Below are 26,587 nucleotides of genomic sequence, written 5' to 3' on the forward strand. Positions count from 1 at the left end.
TGAAAAGACGTCCAACGACTTGAAGATATGAATAAAAAGTGTCGGTTAAATAAAACAATATTATTTGATAATTAACATTAATTATAATATATTAAAAAAACCATTAACTTTTAACAAATAAAAATAAATAAATAAATATTCAAAAAAAACAAAACCGCGTCCAGGGGGGCTCGAACCCGCGCCCCTGGCCGGTTAACAGAGTTGAACGCACACACCCTAGCCACACGAGCTAGGGTGCAAGTTGGTCATTTAATCAGAAAAGTAAATTAAACGTAGCAGCCCAGTTTATCCCCAAAATCATAAGAACCCTAATTCAAGAAATCGTTCAATCCGTTTTCGTTACTTCAATTAAAGTTAGGGCTATTGATATACATGTTAAGACGAGCAGAATATAGATTATAATTACCGTAAACGATGATTTATTGATGACGGACGACGAGATTAAAGCTGACGGCCAAAGACGGGGATGAACAAGGTACCAGGAGCTCGTTATACTTAAATTAATTATGGGGGTTTCATAGGCGATAGAATAATGATTGTTTCTGCAAGATTAATTGAGTTACAAATGCCTGTTAATATGAATATTACGATTGAGTTGATGTCGGCTACATAATAAGAAATACAAATTTCTTTTTGATCGATTTAACATAATTAACGTGGTCGGCAAGCCGAATTAGGTAAAAGTAGCATATACATGATTTGATTTCCATGTTTGTTGCGAGAATTGAGGTCCAAGTTAAAGTATTTTGGTCTACGGGTTCGTTACACTGGTTGGATAAGTGGGTTTGGGTTTTCGGATCCGGGTTACAGATTATATGGGTTATAAATATGATTTTACCCTCTAGTCCTTGTAGATTGAGGATGTAAACATTTTAAGGTAAAGGTGTTAATTTGTGTTAAAAATTCCAAAATGTGAAACTTATATATATGTTTTAAATAAGTAGTTACATATAATATTATAATAATTAGTTTAATCGATAAGCGCGGTATTTTATCATTTAAAATTACCTGAATATTAAAACGGGTCAGGTTACAGATATTACATAATATTCAGAAAAACCGAGTTGTTACAAAAATCGTGTGGTTTTTATGAAACCATGTGCTATGGCTTGAATATGTAGTCAATCCTATTTATGATAAGGAGAGTTGACAACTGAATTCGATTTTTCCCATTCTTTCCATATCCACAATAGTGCGAAAAGAAGGCTCGGCTCCAAATTGTTCAAGAATAGTGTCGGTCAGTTTCTCGATCCTTTGTCTTAGGATTAGTCAGTTCTATTTCTCAGTGGGTGCAGAGAAGGGATATAGGTAGAGTGTCACCTTGATGTGGTGGAAGTCATCAGTTAGAGCCCGATTATCCCTAAACCCAATGTGAGTTTTTAATTTTGATTTGCTACCCCGCTGTGATTAAATGAGAATGGATAAGAGGCTTGTGAGATTGACGGAATGGGGCAGGGATGGCTATATTTCTAGGAGTGAACTCTGGGCGAATATGAAGCGCATGGATACAAGTTAGGCCTTGGAATGAAAGATAATTCCAAATCTGCTTTGTCTACGAATAAGGATGTTATAAATAATGCAGCTATAAATCTAATAGATAGTTCGATACTGGCTCAGGATGAACGTTGGCCCAATGCTTAACACATGCAAGTCGGATGGGAAGTGGTGTTTCCGTGGTGGACGGGTGAGTAACGCGTAAGAACCTGCCCCTGGGAGGGAAACACCAGCTGAAAACACCTGCTAATACCCGTAGGCTGAGCAAAAGGAGGAATCCACCCGAGGAGGGGCTCACATCTGATTAGCTAGTTGGTGAGGTAATAGCTTACCAAGGCGATGATTAGTAGCTATTCCGAGAGGATGATTAGCCACACTGGGACTGAGACACGACCGAGATTCCTAAGGGATGCAGCAATGGGAAATTTTCTTCAATGGGTGAAAGCCTAACGGAGCAATGCCATGTGGAGGGAGGAGGTTCATGGGCCGTGAACTTCTTTTCCTAGAGAAGAAGCAATAACGGTATTTTAGAATAAGCATTGGCTAACTCTGTGCCAGTGGAGGCGTTAATACAAAGGATGAAAGCGTTATCCGGAATGATTGGGCGTAAAGCATCTATAGGTGGCTTTTTAAGTCCACCGTCAAATTCCATGGCTCAACTATTGACAGGCGGTGGAAACTACCAAGCTGGAGTACGGTAGAGACATATGGAATGTAATATTCGTTATTTATGTTTTCGTTGTACCCGACCCGTTCTACAACTCGGGTCATAAGTTTATTAATAAAGGTTCATTTCATTCATTTGTCATGTGTTAGTTCCATTACAACTCGTTTATGTGTTTTAAGTACTAAGTTTTAGCACTTACTTGCAACTTATTCAAACTGTAGGGATTGTTCTTGACAATATCAGAACTGTTGGGTCAGTCAGTGGAGGGACTGTTCTTGTCAAAACTAAAACTATTGGATCATTCAGCAGCTGCAACAATTTCGTTTAAGCTCGTTTACCTGAGTTTCAGCTCATTTAATGCTCTTCATCCATTTACAATTATAATTCAAGTTAAAGATTCTAGATTTTTTCTAGATGAAATCTATCTCAAATCAACAATCTTTATCCCGAATTATTCAATTTTTATCTCTAGTTAGTGTTTATATTATCATTTGTTCAAAGTTCAAATGTGGGTTATCTCTAAATTCGTGATAAACACAACATTGAATCCGATTCCTATATAAAAAAGGATAGTAGGTCATTCATAACTTGCTATACAACTCACAAATCTTCTGATCTTTTATAAATATAAGTCATAGCTCAAGTGTTCTTCGTCAGTTGACTTTTAAAAGTCAAAGTTCTTCATATTCTCGATCTCTTCTAGTTCTAATTGAATTCCGGGTAAGTTTTTACATCAAAGTTGTTCTAATTCATCATATGATCAAAAGACCTCATTCAGTTATAAAGGATTGAGGGGTTGTTATGTCCAATTTAATCTAATTCGTTATAGGGTTTATGCTAGGGTAAAAATTAGGATTTTGCAATTAACGAACCTTCTGTTCAAAATTAGCTTTCGGTCCAAAAGACTACTAAGTCTATTTTCACTTTTTACATCTGATGGATGGACCAGAACCTGAACTCAGATTCATTGTTCGGATTCTGACCCGCATCAGCTCGCATAAAACTCGTTTATTTCATAACTTGTTTTCTATTTATCCGTTTAATATGATTTTAGTGTCGTTATTCTCTGTTTTGACTCTATTGTTATCTCAAATTTTCAGTTTTTTTGTGTCAGATCAATCGTAACGTTAATTTAATCGTTTATTATTATTTTATTATTATCTCGCCTAAATAATCAAGGTGAGTCATTCACACCCCTCTTTTTCATATTTTACTTTTTGGGGGTAACATATGTACCATATATATCAAAGTATTTACATCTATACCTCATCAACCACAACTCGATATTATGTGTTTTTGAATTTATTGCTCATCGATGACATGGTACATGATTATGTGTTTATTTTTATTGTTTGGCGGTTGGGCCACCTCATCCTCATCGAGTATGCATACCTTACCCCGGTAAGCTAGCTTTGTGTTAGACCAAAAGGGTCCAAATCTATTTTATTTGGTAATTGTTGTATATCATCAATGTTGTAATTGTTTATATTCACATACGAATTGTTTATTTACAATATAATAATACATCGAAACTTGTGTATTGCTAACTCAAAATTATGTTGATCAAACTCTATTTTTACGCGTGTTACAGGTTTTCTTGTTGAAGAGTTGGATGGTTTAGAAGGCATTTAGTTATACTTTAGGTTGTTGAATAAATAAACAATTTATTTGGATAATATTTTTATTGACTTTGTGATGTATTTTGAGTATATGAAATTATAATTAGTTATTGTCATTATTATTAATAGTGTCTTGTGAGCTATTGTGCAATCAGTTGCGGCCCGACATATTTCGCTTTAGGTTGAGGCGTGATAGATTGGTATTAGAGCCGAATGCTATAAGATAGGTTGTTAGACGTAATGACCTAGTAGTATGCTTAGGGTCCCATACGTGCTTATGTGTTTACCCTAATTGTTTATATTTGATTTCTTATAGCTTGCTTATTAATTATTTATTATTTCATAATTAATGTACACACACACACTCACCCATTACTCTAAGGCTATGCCTCATTCTCAAAATTGTTTTCATAATCCTAGTTATTATTTATTTATTTTTCGGGAAATTCCTTATGAATACCCTTAATATTTTTCCATTCTTCCTTGAGGATGATTCGTGTGATGGGTATGTAGTAACTGGAGGGGGACACACTTTTTTTCCGAACCCTTGACACCAAGGCTTGCGAGCCTAAGGAAATGCAATGCATATATCTCAATTAACCGCAAGACCCGGTTGCTTTCCTGGAGGGTTCGGTTAGGGTCGTGAAACCTATTAGGCCAAAGCATATCACACCAAATGTCAGACAAATATGCTAACCTCGTTGGATCACGTGGTTATGTGATCACATTCCTCATTTATAACTGAATTCACGGTGATACGTTGCTAAACTCGGTTTTCTAATTATTGTTTTGTTAAATGAACGAGTGAAGTACATGGGTGGTTTCTAAAAAACTTTAATTGTTCACTTCAACCCCTCATCAAAGTTTTTGATTGTTTTGTTGGATATCCATGGTGGTTCATGGACAACCCAACACCCAAATTTTGATTTTATTTTGAATTTTGATTGTTTTATTGGATAAACATGGTGTTTCATGAAAATTCAATCATTTATTTCAATTATTTTACATTTTATTTGTTGATTGAAACATGAAATTCATGGTGGTTCATGGATGTTCAATTATCCGATAAAATTTTGGAAAATTGGTTTTTATTGGTCCCAACTATTTTATTTCTGTCTGCGCTGGTCCCAACTATTATTTTGGCTGGCAATGGTCCCAACTTTCACATACGTTGATTCCACCAGTCCACGACTAATGGGGTACTAACTCCCTTAGGTAAAAGCTGACATATCGTCCTAGTTGTCAAAATCAGATGACATGGGCATCCTATGTGGACCGGCTGTGTAAAATTAAACTTGAAAGCTAAATAATTTATTTACAGGCCATAAGGGGCAACTGTAGAATTCATCCCTAGGAATTGAAATTAAATCGTGTTTGCAGTAGACATTGCCATGTAAATCAAGTTTCAAAATTTTAGGGTTTTTCTTACAACTGTAGAATTCATCCCCATTGAGAACGTTAGGGATTTAGGGAGTATGTATAATACACAGCCGGTTCACGTAGGATGTCCATGTCATCTGATTTTGACAACTAGGACGACACATCAGCTTTTACCTAATTAGTCACGGACTGGTGGAATCAACGTATGTGAAATTTGGGACCGTTGCTAAGTTGGGACCGTTGCCAGCCAAAATGATAGTTGGGATCAGCGCCGGAAAAAATAAAATAGTTGGGACCAATAAAAACCAATTTTCCTAAAATTTTTAAACTTAAATTTTTTTTTTGTTTTTATAATATTTAAGAATGTTTAAATTTTCCAATCTCAACGTCAATCACAACCACAACCTCAAAATAGTGATCAAACTTGAATTATTTTATTGTTTTATTCTATTTTCTTAACACCCTCATGAATTTTCTCATCTCATAAAATTTCATATTTTCCCTCTCATAGAATGTCTTCCGGTCGAAATGTTCGCATTGCTAGAAACAAAAAGAACTCCAAGAAGAAGATGTCATCCTACTTCGCCAAGGAGATGGCTACAATGCTTCCCAAGCTCATGATCCAAATGCAAACCATTAATGCTGCCACCGCAACCTCCAATCCCATTGCTTGTTCCTATAAGCAGTTCACCTCTCCTAATCCTTCCAAGTTTGTTGGAGATAAGAATGCTACTATCCTCCTCCAATGGTTTGTGCACATGGTAAGCGTTTTCCTCCATTGCCAATGTCCCCAGGACAAGAAAACCACCTATGCTTCAAGCGTCTTTGAGAATAGAGCCCTTACTTGGTGGAACAATGAAAAATACTCCCGTGAAGCCGAAGTCGCCATGGCTATATCATGGGACGCCCTCAAGGAAATCATGCTCACGGAGTTTTGTCCAAAGCACGAGATACAAAGATTAGAAGCCGAATTTTGGGTACTTATGGCAAAAAAGCAGTGATAATGACACCTACAATAACCGTTTCCATGAGCTTAGTCTATTGGTTCCCCACTTGGTAACTCCTCTCTCTCATGCCATAGACAAATACATTGCTGGTTTACCCATGAAAATTCAAGACTCCGTCTTAAGTAGCAATCCACAAAACCTTCATGTTGCCATCACTCTTGCTGCTACTCTTACCGAGAACCATGTTAAGGCTAGAACCTTGATAAGGAAATGTTAGTGCACGGAAATTTGACACTGTGGATATGTTATCCTGGCATATAATATGGATCAATTATCCTTAGAATATGTTGCAGATCTTGTCATGATCAATGATCCTCAGTACTTATTATTTATTAACGATTTTCCTTTGTTATCTTGATATTTTTGGCAGGTATAACCGCTAGTTACCAAGTCCAACCTATAATCTCGCAATCAAGTCAACAAACCGCATGGATAATTAAGGAAACAATTACAATGAAGATAATGGCGGATTTTTAGGGATTATTAGTTAATAGTCTATATTATTCATAACTCTATTGAGTTATTATCTTTTATGTATAAATTGAGGTTATGATCAGCTAGGAAAACATACCCACAACCCAAAACACTCTGCTCTCTACGAACACAACAATACACACACACACTTAGAAATTATTGTATCACTGATCATAATCTCCAACCTTGTATCCTCATTTTTCATATTAATAAACTTGATGGTGATAGTTTTCACCGTCCGAGGGTTTTTTATGCTGGAGATTATTATAATCACATACCATCCGACCAAAGATTACTAATCCTTGACCGAAGCAATTCGACCAAAGATTACCTTGCTAGTTTTTGACCGAAGTAAGATTATCATAATCAAGGGTTTTTTCCCACGTGATAAAATCCTTGTGTTCATCATTATTTCGTTTACATATTCATTATTATCATCATAGCACTAGACCTCACAATTACGAATTTGGATACATTATCCTTGAGTGATTTTTTCCAAAACAATTTGGCGCCCACCGTGGGGCAATTGGTGCTATAATCCAGAAAATACCCTATCAATATTCAACCATTCATACCCATATCACCATCAATGGCCTCTCAATCAACCTCTGCTTCATCAACCATGCCGTCTTCGGTTACTCTCTCATCAAGAACTTTGCCGCCGATGCCTCCTCCAATCACGGGAGCACCACGGGCTGCTGCTGCTGGAAACAAGACGCAAATTCCAGTCTTCCAGAGCTCAAAGACCACTGCTGCCACTTCGGTGTTTAACTCTAACAATGATCTTTCTGCTATGTTTTCACAGGTTAAGGCATACATGGAGCAGCAGAACAAAACCAACCAGAAGATCCTGCGTGAAATTGAAGATCTCAAGAAGAATAAGAGGCCACTGGAGGATCAGACTCCTTTAATGCCAAGGATTATGGATTTCACTATTCCAGGATCTGTGGCTCAACAGACTCAAGGATCCTCCATCTTCCAGCAAGGATCATCTATCCTTCTCAAGGATCCTCATTCTTTCAACAAGGATCATCTATCCTTCAACAGGGATCCATGGGTCAGCAAACTCAAGGATCCTCGTTCCTTTAACAAGGATCATCTGGGATGTATCACCAAGGATCCTTTAGCTCCCAACCTCAAGGATCCTTATGGCAGAATCAAGGATCCTTAGGGGTGTAACATCAAAGATCCTCAGAGGTTCATGAAGGAGACATAATCCCCATGCAAACCATTGCCTCTGGTGGACCAGCTACCATGGCAGATGCTTCTTACCTTGGCTATACTTCTGGGATGCCAACGTTCAATCAACCGAGAGGTAACATGTATAATCATATATCCTTAGACACTAACCTTGGCTTTATGCAGGATACAGGTATCAACCAGGCTATGGCTAAGGAACTTCAGAAGATTAAGGATATGATATCCAGCGTGCCGAGAGTGGTTCGTCCGATTCCTGAAATACCAGAAGGAAGCCACAAGTTGTCCAGATTTGCTCCACCTATTTGTGATGCTGAAGTCCCAAAACGATTTCAGATCCCCCAATATGAAGGTGTATGATGGAATAACTGATCCCGAAGAGCATGTGGCTCAATACAGGGAGAGAATGGAAATCAATCCAATTCCCGAAAAACTCAAGGAGGCTTGTCTATGCAAGGGTTTCGGATCCACACTAACAGGATCTGCATTAAAATGGCTGCTAAGTCTTCCTCCCTTTTCTGTTACTTCTTATTCACATTTAGTTAACTTGTTCAACAACCAATTTTCTTGTAGTAGGAAATTTGAGAAGTTAACTAGTGACATGTATAGAGTTGTCCAACCTTACAATGAATCCCTTAGGGTTTTTGTCCCAAGGTTTGGCAGGAAAGCCCTAGAGATCCCTAGTCTTGATATGGCTACGGCTGTTGAAGCATTCAAGATGGGACTTCAAAGGGGTTCCCCATTATATGATGATCTTGTGATGACCCCATGCAGGACTTTAGATGAAGTCAGAAACAGGGCACTCAGATTTATAAGGCTAGAGGATGACAAGAAGATCCAAGAATGGTTAGGAGCTCCAACAAAACAAAAGTCATCTAACCAGAAACAAGGATCCTCATACAGGAACAACGACTCAAAGCCGTACACAAAATTGAACAATCAAAATGTCCGAGCAGTTGAAGAAGGAGAAGATGATGAGGACTACCAAAATACTTCCGAGTATTGCTTCTCTGTTGATACCCATGGTTTGATTTGTGCCATGAAGGATCTTGAAGAGAAAGCAAGGTGGCCTCGAAAAAATGAGAAAACAACATCCTTCAAAGACAAGTCCAAGTGTTGTTCATTCCATGAAGACTTTGGCCATCAGACAGAAGGCTGTATTGGTTTAAGGAGGGAAATTGGATACCTCCTGAGCAAGGGTCATTTCAAAGAGCTCTTAGGAAGAAAAAAGTTTAGGATCCAGAATCCTGAAGATGTACCACAAAAAGCAACTCCGCCCCTCACCAGACGCGCAAGTAATCAACTTCATCTTCGGTGGCTCAGATATATGCGGTACTTCTTTCTCCTCAACAAAAAGACACGCCAAAGAAACAAAGTTGGAGAACGGAGACCGACCAGTCATATCCACTACTTTGACGACTGACAAAAGAATCTTCTTTGACGAAGAAGATAAGACAAGCATCCAGGATCCTCAGCACGATGGTTTGATTATAACTTTATTTATTGCTAACCATTATGTAAGCAGGATCCTAGTCGACGGTGGAAGCTCGGTCAACATTATCCAACATGACGTACTACAGAAAATGAACATCCCGGACTCAGAAATCATCCCAAGAACGTCGGTGTTATTGGGTTTCAATGGTGAAACCAAGAAAACATTGGGAGACATCAAACTCCCAATATACATCAAAGGGTTAAACTCTTACCAAAAGTTTTGTGTTATTGACAATCTTTCTTGTTGCAACGTTATTCTTGGGAGGCCTTGGATACATGGAATGAAGGCTGTAGCCTCTACTTACCATCAGTGCATCAAACTACCAACTCCTTTGGGAGTAGTAAGGATAGATGGTGACCAAGTGGAAGCCAAGAATTATTATTCTTCATCAATAAACCCGACAGCTAAACAAACTATAGCATAACAATTACAGCAACATCCTAGGGATGTGCTGGAAGCTCGGGAGCGAGACGTAAAAGAAGTATCTTTAGATCCTGAAGATCCAGACGCGAAGCTGTTCCTAGGATCCTGTATCCCTGATGAAATCGAGGAGGATATGATATCCTTCCTAAAGCGACGAAAATCCATATTTTTCCTTCAGACATTTAAGGATCCTAAAATCGATAATATCTATCTGATTACTTATTTATTTTGTATTCTTGTTATTCTAAGAATAATTTATTCTTAACATTTATTTTTTCCAAGTTCTAAAGTAACAATGCAGGTGTCAGTACGAAGTTCAATATCTAAGGGGTTGGCCACCTCTCCTTTACATATAAGGTACTTTACAATATCCCTTGGCATTGCCCACGTTTGGATATGATCCCCGATGGTCATATCCCCTATGGTTTAATGGTTTTCACCTTTCTCACGATCGCCATTTGCGCACGCTATCCATCGTATAGTTCGGGGCAGCGGGACCAGTACACGCTTAGTGGCTGACAATTTCGTTGTTTCTGGCTTTATCGAGGATCCTACGATATATGGTAGACGTACCATTTCCTAAGGTTTAAGGGGTTTTCACCTCTTCTCAAGGACCTTGTCGCAAGTATAATCCTAAGGTTTAAGGGGTTTTCACCTCTTCTCAAGGGCCATGTCGCCAGTTTAACACCAGTTTATTGGGCTTGACCCCAGTTTATGTTTTGGGCTTGTCCCCAGTTGCACGAGCTTGTCCCCAGATTACACGGGCTCGTCCCCAGTTGCACGGGCTTGTCCCCAGATTATTTGTTGGGCTTGTCCCCAGTTTAACGGGTTTAAACCCAATTAATAACATGAATTGTTTGCAGCGAATTTTCTAAGTTCTTACTAAAGATCAAGAAACTAAGGATCCTCGATCCTAAAGCTACTCTTGTGAAGAACATTAGGAGTTTGATATTTCTGGTAACCTAGGTCTATTTGGACCCTCTGGTATGATCTTTATTAACTTAAGTTTGATACTTATTATAACATTGGATATTCTGATTAGAAAGGCTGATTTTCTAAAAATGAGTTGTTTAATTACCAAAGTTTTTGACTAATTTCAGGATACTTTATCCTAAAGATTTCTTTATATAAAACTTATTGATTGATTAAGGATATTCTACTCTAAAATATTTTAAAAGATTTTATATCCTGAAAAGCTATTACTTAAAGATTATTTTTCAAGCTATTAAAATTGCAAAACTTATATGCAACAAATTTTTGAAAATAAATAACAAGCAAATAGTCAAAAGATTTATATTAATTAAACTAAATAAGCCACAAAGACTTATCCAAAATTTCTTGACCCGGATTTCACCATACGAAAAGATAGACCATCCATCCGGGTTAAGTGAAAGTTACTAATAGTTCATAAAGTGCAGGAAATTAAAAAACAGGGGCAACAAAGGCCTCATCCCCACAAACAGAGGATCCCTCCACCTTTGTCACCCCCGCCGATTGTCTTAAGGATAATAGATCCTTCATCCTAAATATCTATTGTTTATTACAGACCATAAAAATTGTTCATAAAAACATCACAAAAAGCAAAATAAGACAGGCTCGGGCCTTATCTTTTGTATCCATCATCGCCCATCGTCACTTTGTTCCCACCTTCGGTTCCGTCCAGACCCTTCACCCCGCTAGTTCTTGCTTCGCCTGCATCAACCATCACAACCTCAGTGTCCTCCTCGCCTCCACCTAAATCAACTAAGGCCTGCTTCCATTCTTTGATTTCCCAAGCTAAAGGTATCCCAATATATTTTATTAGATAATATGATATATAGAAAATCTCTTGCAGGTCCATACCTGAGATGCATCGAGGATCCTGAGATCCAAGAAGTACTTAAGGATTTTCAAGAAGGAGACTGCGGCAATCATACAGGTGGAAGAGCGTTATTTTCCAGGATACTCAGAACCGGATATTCTGGCCAACAATGAAAAGAGACGCAATGAAGTATTCAAAGAAGTGTGACGCTTGCCAAAGACACACAATATCCTTCATCAACCAGCGGAGCCTCTATATCCTATATCCACTTCATGGCATTTTATGAAGTGGGGTGTGGATATTGTAGGCAAGCTACCAAAAGCACCTGGTGGAAAAGTCTTCATGCTTGCCATGACTGACCACTTCTCCAAATGGATTGAGGCAGAGGCGTTTGTACAAGTTCGTGAAAGGGAAGTAATATCTTTTATTAAACGAAATATTATAACTAGATTTGGTATTCCCGCTGAAATTGTTTGTGATAATGGTTCCCAGTTTATTAGGAAAAGAACTAATAACTTTTGTGACAGTTGGGGAATCAAAATGATTACTTCGAATCCAGTTTACCCTAAAGCCAATGGCCAAGCAGAGTCTAGCAACAAGATCATCATCAACAATCTAAAGAAAAAGCTAGGATCCAAGAAAGGAAAATGGGCCGAAGAACTTCCTTATGTTCTTTGGGCAGACAGAACTACGCCCAAAAATGCAACAGGCCAGACACCTTTCTCTTTGGTGTTTGGATCAGAAGCAGTAAATCCCACAGAAATGGTGGTCCCTACTGCTAGAACCAGCATCCGTGATCCTGAAGCCAATAGAGAAGTTCTCTTTGAAGACTTAGATACCATAGAAGAAGTCAGAGATCAAGCAAAAATCAGAATGGCGGCGTATCAAAAAAGGGTAGCTGGGGCATATAACAAAAGTATCAGAATCAGAAGATTTCAAGAAGGAGATCTAGTATTAAGGAAAGCCTTCCAGAACACCACAAATTCGGCTGATGGGAAATTAGCACCCAAATGGGAAGGACCTTATCAGATTGAGTCTGAAGCAGGAAAGGGGGCATATCATTTGCTCACAATGGAAGGCAACAGATTACCAAGAGCATGGAATGCCATCCACCTCAAGAAATATTTTTCTAATCAGGATCCAGTATCCAGAAAGATATGTTATCCTTAAAGGATCAAGGATCCTAAAATCGATAATATCTATCTGATTACTTATTTATTTTGTATTCTTGTTATTCTAATAATAATGTATTCTTAACATTTATTTTTTCCAAGTTCTAAAGTAACAATGCAGGTGTCAGTACGAAGTTCAATATCTAAGGGGTTGGCCACCTCTCCTTTACATATAAGGTACTTTACAATATCCCTTGGCATTGCCCACGTTTGGATATGATCCCCGATGGTCATATCCCCTATGGTTTAATGGTTTTCACCTTTCTCACGATCGCCATTTGCGCACGCTATCCATCGTATAGTTCGGGGCAGCGGGACCAGTACACGCTTAGTGGCTGACAATTTCGTTGTTTCTGGCTTTATCGAGGATCCTACGATATATGGTAGACGTACCATTTCCTAAGGTTTAAGGGGTTTTCACCTCTTCTCAAGGACCTTGTCGCAAGTATAATCCTAAGGTTTAAGGGGTTTTCACCTCTTCTCAAGGGCCATGTCGCCAGTTTAACACCAGTTTATTGGGCTTGACCCCAGTTTATGTTTTGGGCTTGTCCCCAGTTGCACGAGCTTGTCCCCAGATTACACGGGCTCGTCCCCAGTTGCACGGGCTTGTCCCCAGATTATTTGTTGGGCTTGTCCCCAGTTTAACGGGTTTAACCCCAATTAATAACATGAATTGTTTGCAACGAATTTTCTAAGTTCTTACTAAAGATCAAGAAACTAAGGATCCTCGATCCTAAAGCTACTCTTGTGAAGAACATTAGGAGTTCGATATTTATGGTAACCTAGGTCTATTTGGACCCTCTGGTATGATCTTTATTAACTTAAGTTTGATACTTATTATAACTTTGGATATTCTGATTAGAAAGGCTGATTTTCTAAAAATGAGTTGTTTAATTACCAAAGTTTTTGACTAATTTCAGGATACTTTATCCTAAAGATTTCTTTATATAAAACTTATTGATTGATTAAGGATATTCTACTCTAAAATATTTTTAAAGATTTTATATCCTGAAAAGCTATTACTTAAAGATTATTTTTCAAGCTATCAACATTGCTAAACTTATATGCAACAAATTTATGAAAATAAATAACAAGCAAATAGTCAAATGATTTATATTAATTAAACAAAATAAGCCACAAAGACTTATCCAAAATTTCTTAACCCGGATTTCACCATACGAAAAGATGGACCATCCATCCGGGTTAAGGGAAAGTTACAAATAGTTCATAAAGTGCAGGAAATTAAAAAACAGGGGCAACAAAGGCCTCATCCCCACAAACAGAGGATCCCTCCACCTTTGTCACCCCCGCCGATTGTCTTAAGGATAATAGATCCTTTATCCTAAATATCTATTGTTTATTACAGACCATAAAAATTGTTCATAAAAACATCACAAAAAGCAAAATAAGACAGGCTCGGGCCTTATCTTTTGTATCCATCATCGCCCATCGTCACTTTGTTCCCACCTTCGGTTCCGTCCAGACCCTTCACCCCGCTAGTTCTTGCTTCGCCTGCATCAACCATCACAACCTCAGTATCCTCCTCGCCTCCACCTAAATCAACTAAGGCCTGCTTCCATTCTTTGATTTCCCAAGCTCAAGGTATCCCAATATATTTTATTAGATAATATGATATATAGAAAATCTCTTGCAGGTCCATACCTGAGATGCATCGAGGATCCTGAGATCCAAGAAGTACTTAAGGATTTTCAAGAAGGAGACTGCGGCAATCATACAGGTGGAAGAGCGTTATTTTCCAGGATACTCAGAACCGGATATTCTGGCCAACAATGAAAAGAGACGCAATGGAGTATTCAAAGAAGTGTGACGCTTGCCAAAGACACACAAATATCCTTCATCAACCAGCGGAGCCTCTATATCCTATATCCACTTCATGGCATTTTATGAAGTGGGGTATGGATATTGTAGGCAAGCTACCAAAAGCACCAGGTGGAAAAGTCTTCATGCTTGCCATGAATGACCAATTCTCCAAATGGATTGAGGCAGAGGCGTTTGTACAAGTCCGTGAAAGGGAAGTAATATCTTTTATTAAACGAAATATTATAACTAGATTTGGTATTCCCGCTGAAATTGTTTGTGATCATGGTTCCCAGTTTATTAGGAAAGGAACTACTAACTTTTGTGACAGTTGGGGAATCAAAATGATTACTTCGACTCCAGTTTACCCTCAAGCCAATGGCCAAGCAGAGTCTAGCAACAAGATCATCATCAACAATCTAAAGAAAAAGCTAGGATCCAAGAAGGGAATATGGCCGAAGAACTTCCTTATGTTCTTTGGGCAGACAGAACTACGCCCAAAAATGCAACAGGCCAGACACCTTTCTCTTTGGTGTTTGGATCAGAAGCAGTAAATCCCACAGAAATGGTGGTCCCTACTGCTTGAACCAGCATCCGTGATCCTGAAGCCAATAGAGAAGTTCTCCTTGAAGACTTAGATACCATAGAAGAACTCAGAGATCTAGCAAAAAATCAGAATGGCGGCATATCAAAAAAGGGTAGATGGGGCATATAACAAAAGTATCAGAATCAGAAGATTTCAAGAAGGAGATCTAGTATTAAGGAAAGCCTTCCAGAACACCACAAATTCGGCTGATGGGAAATTAGCACCCAAATGGGAAGGACCTTATCAGATTGAGTCTGAAGCAGGAAAGGGGGCATATCATTTGCTCACAATGGAAGGCAACAGATTACCAAGAGCATGGAATGCCATCCACCTCAAGAAATATTTTTCTAATTAGGATCCAGTATCCAGAAAGATATGTTATCCTTAAAGGATCAAGGATCCTAAAATCGATAATATCTATCTGATTACATATTTATTTTGTATTCTTGTTATTCTAAGAATAATGTATTCTTAACATTTATTTTTTCCAAGTTCTTAAGTAACAATGCAGGTTTCAGTAAGAAGTTCAATATCTAAGGGGTTGGCCACCTCGCCTTTACATATAAGGTACTTTACTATATCCCTTGGCCTTGCCCACGTTTGTATATGATCCCCGATGGTCATATCCCCTAAGGTTTAAAGGTTTTCACCTTTCTCACGATCGCCAGTTGCTCACGCTATCCATCGTATAGTTAGGGGCAGCGGGACCAGTACACGCTTAGTGGCTGACAATTTCGTTGTTTCTGGCTGTATCGAGGATCCTACGATATATGGTAGACGTACCATTTCCTAAGGTTTAAGGGGTTTTCACCTCTTCTCAAGGGCCATGTCACCAGTTTAACACCAGTTTATTGGGCTTGACCCCAGTTTATGTTTTGGGCTTGTCTCCAGTTGCACGGGCTTGTTCCCAGATTACACAGGCTCGTCCCCAGTTGCACGTGCTTGTCCCCAGATTATTTGTTGGGCTTGTCCCCAGTTTAACGGGTTTAACCCCAATTAATAACATGAATTGTTTGCAGCGAATTTTCTATGTTCTTATTAAAGATCAAGAAACTAAGGATCCTCGATCCTAGAGCTACTCTTGTGAAGAACATTAGGAGTTCGATATTTCTGGTAACCAAGGTCTATTTGGACCCTCTAGTATGATCTTTATTAACTTAAGTTTGATATTTATTATAACTTTGGATATTCTGATTAGAAAGGCTGATTTTCTAAAATTGAGTTGTTTAATTACCAAAGTTTTTGACTAATTTCAGGATACTTTATCCTAAAGATTTCTTTATGTTAAACTTATTGATTGATTAAGGATATTCTACTCTAAAAGATTTTTAAAAATTTTATATCCTAAAAATCTATTACTTAAAGATTATTTTTCAAGCTATCAACATTGCTAAACTTATATGCAACAAATTTATGAAAATAAATAACAAGCAAATAGTCAAAAGATTTATATTAATTAAACTAAATAAGCCACAAGGACATATCCAAAATTTCTTAACCCGGATTTCACCATACGAAAAGATGGACCATCCATCCGGGTTAAGTGAAAGTTACAAATAGTTCATAAAGTGCAGGAAATTAAAAAACAGGGGCAACAAAGGCCTCATCCCCACAAACAGAGGATCCCTCCACCTTTGTCACCCCCGCCGATTGTCTTAAGGATAATAGATCCTTTATCCTAAATATCTATTGTTTATTACAGACCATAGAAATTGTTCATAAAAACATCACAAAAAGCAAAATAAGACAGGCTCGGGCCTTATCTTTTGTATCCATCATCTCCCATCGTCACTTTGTTCCCACCTTCGGTTCCGTCCAGACCCTTCACCCCGCTAGTTCCTTCTTCGCCCGCATCAACCATCACAACCTCAGTATCCTCCTCGCCTCCACCTAAATCAACTAAGGCCTGCTTCCATTCTTTGATTTCCCATGTAGACTTGTCAAAGGACGGATCATTGGCTTCGGTAACTAGCTTAATTATGGCCTCTAAGATCGACTTGGCTGCCCATAACTTCGCCTCTTCGGCTACCCGGTTGATTTCATCTTGCATTTGGAAGGCCAGGGCAGCGGCGTGCGCTTCTATTTCTCTTTTCTCTTTGGTCATCTTAGCAAGGGCCTTCTCATTAACAGCAGCTGCTGATCTCATCATGGCAAGGGTTATATCATATTCTGCAATAGTCTTCTCGTAATGGTGTCGGGCATAGTCAATGGCCTACAAATGAAAACATAAGAAGTCAAAGAAAAAGTATGAGATAATGAAAGCGGTTGAAGAATAAGGATCCTTACAGAAGAAAGCATGTCCAAGATATGTTTTTCATCCTCAAATGGGTTCTCTGTCTCTAAGCTTTTTTTCCTCTTAGATCCAGACTTTGTTCGGGTTGTAATTGAACGAGGTTCGGATGTTGGAGTTGGGGTCGAAATCTTTTTCTTGTTAAGCATACAATCGATATCCTTGAGGGAGAACTTGGACGCAGACTTTCCAGACTTTGGAGTACCTATAAATAGCAAATAGCAGATAAGTTTTCAACTTTTATCACCTTTTACTGAAAATTATTATACTTACTTGACATGATTGATTCTGGCTTTGGTCTTTGAAAAGCTTCAACGGACTTTTCCTGAAAAGTCCTAATTGCAGGATCCAAGGATAAGAACCTCTTCACTCTATCTTCAACTCCTGGAAGATCGGTCAGCAGGTCGAAGTTTTCAATTGCACAAATAATGGAAATGGTTAGCAAAAGAGTAAAAAAAACCCTATTTATGTTATCTAAGGATCCTGGATCCTACCCTTTGGAATCCACTTCTTGGGAAGATTAGTTCCACCCGGGATGGAGTCTCGTTTTACCAAAAAGAATTGATTTTTCCAGGAGGTGTTCTTAAGGGTAACCTTATAGATGGGGTTCTCTCGGTTAGGTTTCGATTTAAAGACGAAACGTTTGGAGCCATGGGTAACAAGGTTATACAAGTATGCTAATTCCGCTAGGCCAAACTCGATTCTTTCTTCCACGGTAATCCTTTCTATGGAATGAAGGACTCTCCACAACATTGGCATGGTCTGAATATAAAAAATTCCTGCCAAGTTGAAGAACCTTTGAGTAAAGCTAGGGAATGGATAATTATAACCTATGAGGAATGGTTGGGCTGGAAAGCAAACCCAAGTTTTCGAGATGCTGTCACTACGGGCTGTGGGATCAAAGGGTCGGAAGACCGTGTTTATCGGAAAGAGCGATCGAATTCCGTCAATATCTGAATCTGTGAATTTACAGACTTCGGCAGACGATGATTGGAGAAGGTTTTGTGAATACAGTTCGTCGTGAAGAAAAAAGGAGGAAGAAGAAGATGTAGAAGCAGTCGACATATCGGATAAAGATAAATAAAAAGATGGAAGGATACCTAAGAGACGATGAAAATGTGTGATTATAAAAGGATTATAGCTATCACATATATAGGCGGCTTGTAATTATGGATTACGAATATCAACCGCCTGACGCACGTCTAATCATATACTATTTGCAGAATTTCAAATTTCAAAATAACAGCTGTGTTCCACTGTCACCCGCCATTTTGGGGGCAATTGTTAGGCCACGATTTTTATACTGAGGATCCTTTATCCTTAACTGTCTTATGGATAGTTTATCCTTGAAATATATGTCAGGATATAAAGGATCGACGATCCTCGGTATTGTTTGTTTACTAATGACTGCGTTTAGTATGGTGATGTGTTAAACAGGTATATCAACTTCGAGACGCATTAGCATCAATTATCCTCACGAAACACCCTATAGCTGGAACATGGACATAGGATCCTAATTCAACACAGCTGATGATAGACTAACTCTCTAGAAGATTGAAGTTTAAATATCACCAACTGCTGTGTGACTCGTTCTTCCGATTATCTCGCTACTGAACGACTATACGCACGTGGTCAAAGTCCTGGAGCGGCTAGTGGAAGAATTTTGTCTATTTAGGAAATATTGTTATTCTTGTTTAAGTTATTTAAACGAGTAATGGTTGAATAGAAAACACACTTGTATACACACACTCTCTAGAGCAGATTCAATAATTCTCTCTACACACTAGCTTACATTGTAATCTCGATCATATACTCCAAAAACATTTGTAACACCCTATTTGTGATTAATAAACTTGACGGTGATAGTTTTCACCGTCCGGGGGTTTTTGTGCTGGAGACCACGATAACCATATACTAATCGACCAAAGGTTATCCCGTTGATCATTGACTAAGATACTTCGACCAAAGATTATACTATTAATCCTTGACCGTAGCTATTTTACCAACGATTGCCTCGATAAGTTTTGACCGAAGTAAGACTATCTTGGTTAAGGGCTTTTTCCCTCGTGATCAAATCATTGTGTTCACTGATATTACGCTTATACACTTGTCATTATCGTGTTAGCACCTTACCTCACATAACAGATTTGGATACTTGATCCTTAGCCGATTTTTGTCCAAAAAAATTCTTAGGAAAAATAATAAGTTCGAGTGGACGGAAAAGCATAAGGCTGCACTCAAAGCTTTGAAGGATTACTTATCCTCAGCTCCAGCTTTGATGAAGCCTGTGGATGGAGAATCCTTATACCTATACCTAGCTGTCTCAGGAAACGTTGTAAGTGCTGCCCTTGTGAAGGATCATGAAGGTGAACAACATCCCGTTTATTATGTGAGTAAAAGTCTTTTAGATGCAGAAGCCAGGTATTCTTATTTAGAAAAATTAATTCTTGCGCTTATTATGGCTTCTACTAAATTGAGACATTACTTTGAAACACATACTATTATTTTGAGAACTAACTATCCTGTTAAGAGTGTTCTTAGAAAGCCAGAATTGTCAGGAAGGATGGCCAAGTGGGCTGTGAAAATGAGTGCATATGATATTCAGTATGAGCCTAGAACAGCCATCAAGTCACAAGCACTCGCAGACTTTGTGGCTGATTTCAGTAGCGACATGCAGAAAGAAGCTGATTTGGAGGTTCAACAACTATAAGAAACCAAGGATCCTTGGATCCTCTTTACAGATGGAGCTTCTAATGTAAGAGGAACAAGATTGGGTGTCCTACTTAAATCGTCATAGGGGGACATAATACCCCAGTCCATTGCATGTGCATTCCAAGCCACCAACAATGAGGCAGTGTATGAAGCTCTGATCGCAGGTTTGAAATTAGCTAAACACATGAGCATCAGGTATCTTCAAGTATATGTAGATTGGTTATTGATGACTAACCACTTTAATGGCTCATACGCTGTTAAAGGTGAAAAACTAATCAAATATCTAGATGTTGTGAAGGAACTATCAAGGTTCTTCGATTCTTTTAGTATTATACAGGTACCAAGAGAAGAGAATGCTGGGGCAGATGCCTTAGCAAATTTAGCTTCATCATTGAAGATTCCAGAAGATACGAAGATCCCAATCATCCTTATACTCTCACCAACAATAGGAGAACAAGAAGTTGGGGAGATAAAAACTGACAAAGAGATTGTGCTTTGGGATCCATTATCCTTTAATATTCAAGGATCTTGGATTCTCCCGATCAAGAAGTTCATTCAAGATGGAGAAATTCCAGCCACAGAGAAACCTAAGTCCTTCAAACTTAAGGTATCACAATACATTTTATTAAATAATATTCTATATAGGAAATCTCTTGCAGGTCCATACTTGAGATGTATCGAAGATCCTGAAATTCAAGAGGTGCTCAAAGACTTTCACGAAGGAGATTGCGGTAATCATACCGGAGGTAGAGCCCTATTCTCTAAGATTCTGAGAACATGATACTTCTGGCCTACCATGAATAGAGACGCCATGGAGTACTCAAAAAAGTGTGACTCATGTCAAAGACATGGCAATATTCTGCATCAGCCAGCAGAGCCTATGTATCCTATATCCTCATCATGGCCTTACATGAAGTGGGGCATGGATATCGTGGGTAAGCTACCTAAAGCGCCAGGAGGAAAAGTATTCATGCTTGCAATGACTGATTACTTTTCAAAGTGGATAGAAGCAGAAGCTTTCGTTCAAGTCCGCGAAAAAGAGGTGGTATCCTTCATTAAAAGAAATATTATTACTAGATTTGGTATCCCTTCAGAAATTATTTGTGACAATGGTTCCCAGTTTATCGTGAAAAGAACCACTAACTTTTGTGACAGTTGGGGCATTAAGATGATTACCTCCACACCAATTCATCCTCAAGCTAATGGTCAAGCAGAATCAAGTAAGATGATTACGGGCTTGTCCCCAGTTGCAAAGGCTTGTCCCCAGTTTATTTGGGCTTGTCCCCAGTTTGTTGGGTTTAATCCCAGTTAATATCATAAGTTATTGTAACATCCTGATTTCGTTATGAATTAATAAAATAAATCTCGTTTATTTTGTAGTCGTTTACTGGTTTAAATAAATAAACTAATAGAAGGTGGTCTTGGACCCTTAAAGATGGAATAAGAAAGGGAATGGGCCTTAGGTCCATGGGCTTAAGGGAGTATAAATACCCTTAAACCCTAAACCTTTCCATTTTTATCCATTCTCTACACCATAGCCTACACCTTGAAAAACACATACAAACCCGAACCAAGATCCGAAGGCGAAAACCCGAGCTTGGTGGTGATGGAACGCTGTGACGGACCAAAACAACATCAAAGACCAGCTCGTGTTCGTAGTTCGATTCGTTTAAGGTACGTTTATGATCGGAAATCGTTTATTTAGGTCCGGATTCATCTAGGAAATGTTAGATTTGTATACGTATGGTAAAAACGAATCCAACAAAGCAAATACTACTGAAATTCATTAACATTTGATAGATTAATTGATTGAATGTTGAGCCGCATCTACATGTACACAGATCGCACCCATTAAACGCGAATGTATGGATGTTTGGGTGGTTAGGGTTTGTAGGCGAGGTGATTACAAGCTCAGGGATACCAAACTCGAGTTATTTCGTTGAGATTTGAGGTGCTAATTGCAAATCCGGATAAGTTTGAGTGCGGATGTTCTTATCAATTTTGACCTTGACCCCTTAGTCAAAGTTTGGATAAGAACAGACGAATACTTGTTGATTCGTTAAGCAGCCATGACGAATGGGACACATTTGCAATCCTTGATAACGAATGAACCCCTAATTTGTTACATATCCATTCATTAAATAAGATGACGAATCAGGTCGTTCGTTATATGCCAATTCGTCATGATAAGATGAAGAATCAGGAGGATTCGCTACTCGTCAGTTCGTTATGATATTATAACGAATCAGCTGATGAAAAATAAAGAACTAGACAGCGAATGAATCTAACGAACCAGCTATTCAGACCAGGGATAATAACGAATTAGAGAACGAATTGAGCTTAATTCGTTATAGAAAATGAGTAGCGAATTAGAAAAAGAATTTAAAATCCTAAGGGAAAATGTGTTAAGACACTTAATGAAAATAAAATTTTTCCAGCTTAACCCCAGCCAGATGCTCTGCCCCTTGGACCCCGCTAGGGGCTGCCGCCCCTACAACCCCGCTGCCAAGGGCGCTGCCCCCGGACCCCCGTTCGTTGAGGGTTATAATTAGACTAGAGACGCGTTATGGGTAGTGATAGATAATTGATACGTGTAATTGTTATACAGTTAGTCGTGCACAGCTCAAGAAGGGGATTACCATAAACGGTGAACGTAACCGCATTCAGGTGAGTTTCTAGCCCCATTTCCTTGTTATGTTTTCGGGGCTGTGTGCATACTCGATGTGATAGTTAATACACTTACCTTAACTGGTGAGTGTATGCCTTGAATGGTTTATATGTTATGTTTGTAGATCTTAATTGTGAATGAAAGCTTGTCGGTACGTGAACGATATTCGGATATTGCACGTGCTATCAAGGGAGGTAGTTATATGATTGATGATTGTGTATGATAGATATATGTACAATACATGAATACGTATGAATGATCAAAGAAAGTATATGTATGTTATGGGTATGTAAAGACAATATGCACGAATATGAAGAAAGAGGGATCAGACCCTAATAATATCTGAGATAGAGAAGAAGGGATCAGATCCTAACAATATATGAGATAGAGAAGTAAAAAGGGATTAGACTCTAATAATATCTGAGATAGACAAGAAAGGGATCATAACCTAATAATATCTGAGATAGACAAAGGAAAGAGGGATCAGACCCTAATAATATCTGAGATTGAAAAGGAAAGTAATTTATATAGTATGAAAGTAATAAAGTATGAACTTATGTAATGAGAGTAAAATAGTAAAGTAATCATTATGTGTCTTCGGATGCATAATTGAAGGTAAGTGTATGTATGGTATAATGTGTGATTAACTAGAACTCACTCAGCGTAGCTGACTTTTAGTATGCACGCAGGTTAACAGATTGAGACAGCTGGTTTGAGATGGATACATGGCGGGATTGAAGAGGCTGGCATCTGAGGACCGTCATGATGTTTCGAATGTTATGTTTATATTATGTCTTTAAATCAAAAATTATGGTTGTTTGTAACGAATGGTTGATGTTTTATGTTTTTCCGTGAAAGTTTTAATTCACTCTGATATTTAGGACTGCGTTTATGAGTAAATCCAACACCAAAGTAAGGCTACCGGTAACGGGGCCTTACAAGTTGGTATCAGAGCAAAGTTCGAGAGATTTAAGAATCCTACATGCTTAGACTCGAACAGAGAATGGGATTTAAGTAAGAAAAGAAAGAAGATGCCAGTTCAAGACTACCATGTGTCACTCAAGCAAGCTCAGTAAAGGTGAAGTGAATGGTTAAATATATATGTTAGTTAATTGTTAAACAAAGGATATGTGAATGTTAAGGATAAGATTAATTGATTGTTCGATTGATTAACTATTTAGAGTAGAACCAGCGCAAATAGACTCATAAGAGGAAGTGTATAGGACACGGAAAGTAACGTGATCAGCTAATAACAGCTGGCCACTGTTATTACCTGTTAGCCTTACTATCCTTGTACTAAATAGTTCCTTGAGTGATGACGTTTGTGTTTTCCCATTTTAGAATACGATGGCCGGAAAGGGAGGAAATGCGAGAACAGAAGGCCCCACTAGACGTCGTGGCAGGCCTCGTCGTGCTCAACAACCTTCGGTAGAAACAGCTTCCAACACCGGAGATGAAGGAAGCACAGCTGGAAGAAACCCTGAAAACAATGAAGGGGTTCAACTCGATCCCTTAATTCAAGCAGCTATCGTTCAAGCTGTAGCCACTGCTGTGAAGAACATGAATCCTGAAGGGTCTGCTGGAGGCGTGAAAGAACTGCTGAAGGAGCAGTAGGAGGTGGTAGGAAATATAATGAAGGAGAGAGGGAGGCTTCGAGTGAGGTAAAGTCTGGGAAAGTTGATAATAGGAAGATGAGCCGATGTGGTTGCAACTATAAGTCCTTCAAGGGTTTTGACCCACCGAAGCTGTCTGGTTTGGGAGACGCAATCGCTACCCTTCAATGGATAACCACCATGGATAAATTATCCGAATTAGCGAGTGCCATCCCGACCAAGCTGTCGGTTATGCCACCCAATCGTTTGAGGAGGAGGCAATGTATTGGTGGGAAAGTGTGGAGCAGAGGAAGACCTGGGATGAGATTAAGGGCCTGAGGTGGCAGGATCTGAAAGAATTGGTGATGAAGAAGTTTTGTGCTGACGTCGATGTTGAGAGGGCGGAGATGAAGTTCGTAAACTTGAAAGCTGGGACGATGACACATCGTGAGTATACCACCGAGTTCAACCGAATGTCTAGGTTGGTACCCGATATGGTTAACACTGAGGCTAAGAGGATCAAGTGTTATGTAAGGGGATTGCCACAGAAAGTCCGCACGCTAGTCAGGACAAGTAAACCTGCTACCTTTGAGTCTGCTGTCGAGCTCGCGGAGATGGTTTATGCAGACCTGGCTGCGGATGATATTGTGGTGGAAGAAGAAAGAAAGATAAGAAGTGGGTCAATCATGCTAAGCGACCTGGTACTCAATTGTGGAACCCTAAGAATAAGCAGCCAAAAGTTTTGGAGAAGAGGTCGTGTAAGACGTGTGGAAAGATGCATGGGGGTGAGTGCAAGTGGGGTAAGGGATCTGATGTTTGTCATAAGTATGGTATGGCTCACGGAGGAGAGTGCAGGCTTGGGTCGAATGCCTGTTATAAGTGTGGAAAGGTGGGACATTATGCTCCCGATTGTACTGCAAAACCCGCATGTTACAAGTGCGGTAATCCAGGCCACTTTGCCAAGGAATGCAACGATGGTGGAGCTGGAGGGAGTGGAAAGAATGATGCTGATCAGACTAGGCCGAGGACCAGAGCCTACATGTTAACCCAAGAGCAAGCCAAGCAGATTCCAGATGTTGTCACAGGTATGTTTCTAGTAAACGGTATTTCCGCTTCAGTATTATTCGATTCAGGTGCGAACAAAAGTTTTGTAGCCACGCCATTTAGTAAAATAGCTAGAATGAAATGTTGCCGAGTGCCTGAAACTTTTATAGTAGAAACCTCTAGTGATACCTCGGTTAAAATAATGAGAATGGTTAAGAACTATAAGATAGAGTTAGAGGGACATGAGTTCCCTGTTACTTTGTATGTTATGACCTTAGGAGGGTTCGATGTGGTTTTGGGAATGGATTGGTTGTCTGAGTACGAAGCTCAGATAGTGTGTAAGAGTAGGATAATAAGGTTAAAGTCCTTGGATGGTAGTGCGGTGAGGGTTTATGGTGGTGATAAGGAAAGTTTTGGGCTTAATGTCATTTCGATGATAACAGCCGAGGGTTTGTTAAGGCGAGGGTGTGGTGCCTACCTGGCGTATGTTGTTAACGCTACGGCCGAGACAAAAGAAATGAAAGATGTTTCTATCATGTGCAACTACCCAGAAGTGTTCCTAGAGGATCTTCCGGGGTTGCCACCGGAGCGAGAGATAGAATTTCAGATAGATTTAGTACCAGGAGCCCAGCCCGTCGCGAAAGCGCCTTACCGTCTAGCACCATCCGAGATGAAAGAATTGATGTCCCAACTGCAAGAACTCCTCGACAAGGGGTTTTATTAGACCAAGTGTTTCCCCGTGGGGCGCACCAGTGCTATTCGTGAAGAAGAATGATGGAAGCATGAGAATGTGCATAGACTATCGCGAGTTGAATAAGCTTACGGTAAAGAATAGATATCCTTTGCCAAGAATTGATGATCTGTTCGACCAACTGCAAGGTTCAAGTTGGTTCTCATGAATAGATCTTAGATCAGGCTATCATCAATTGAAGGTGAAGGAGGCAGACATCCCTAAGATAGCGTTCCGAACGCGGTATGGACACTACGAGTTCCTCGTGATGTCATTCGGTCTAACAAATGCTCCTGCAGCATTTATGGACATGATGAATAGGGTGTGTCGGCCAATGTTGGATAAGTCAGTTATTGTCTTCATCGACGATATATTGATTTATTCAAAGAGCGAGTCCGATCATGCTGAGCATCTGAAG

The 26,587-nt window shown here is 39.1% G+C and overlaps 1 pseudogene; it reads left to right on the plus strand.

Moving 5' to 3' along the window:
- The first annotated feature begins 1,598 nt into the window (after positions 1-1,598).
- Positions 1,599-2,087, plus strand: LOC143635594 (18S ribosomal RNA; annotated as a pseudogene).
- Positions 2,088-26,587: the final 24,500 nt, after the last annotated feature.

This window comes from Bidens hawaiensis, unplaced genomic scaffold, assembly GCF_021521415.1.
Source record: "Bidens hawaiensis isolate Kalapana, Puna unplaced genomic scaffold, B.hawaiensis_p1.1 tig00007607_1, whole genome shotgun sequence".
NCBI lineage: Eukaryota > Viridiplantae > Streptophyta > Magnoliopsida > Asterales > Asteraceae > Bidens > Bidens hawaiensis.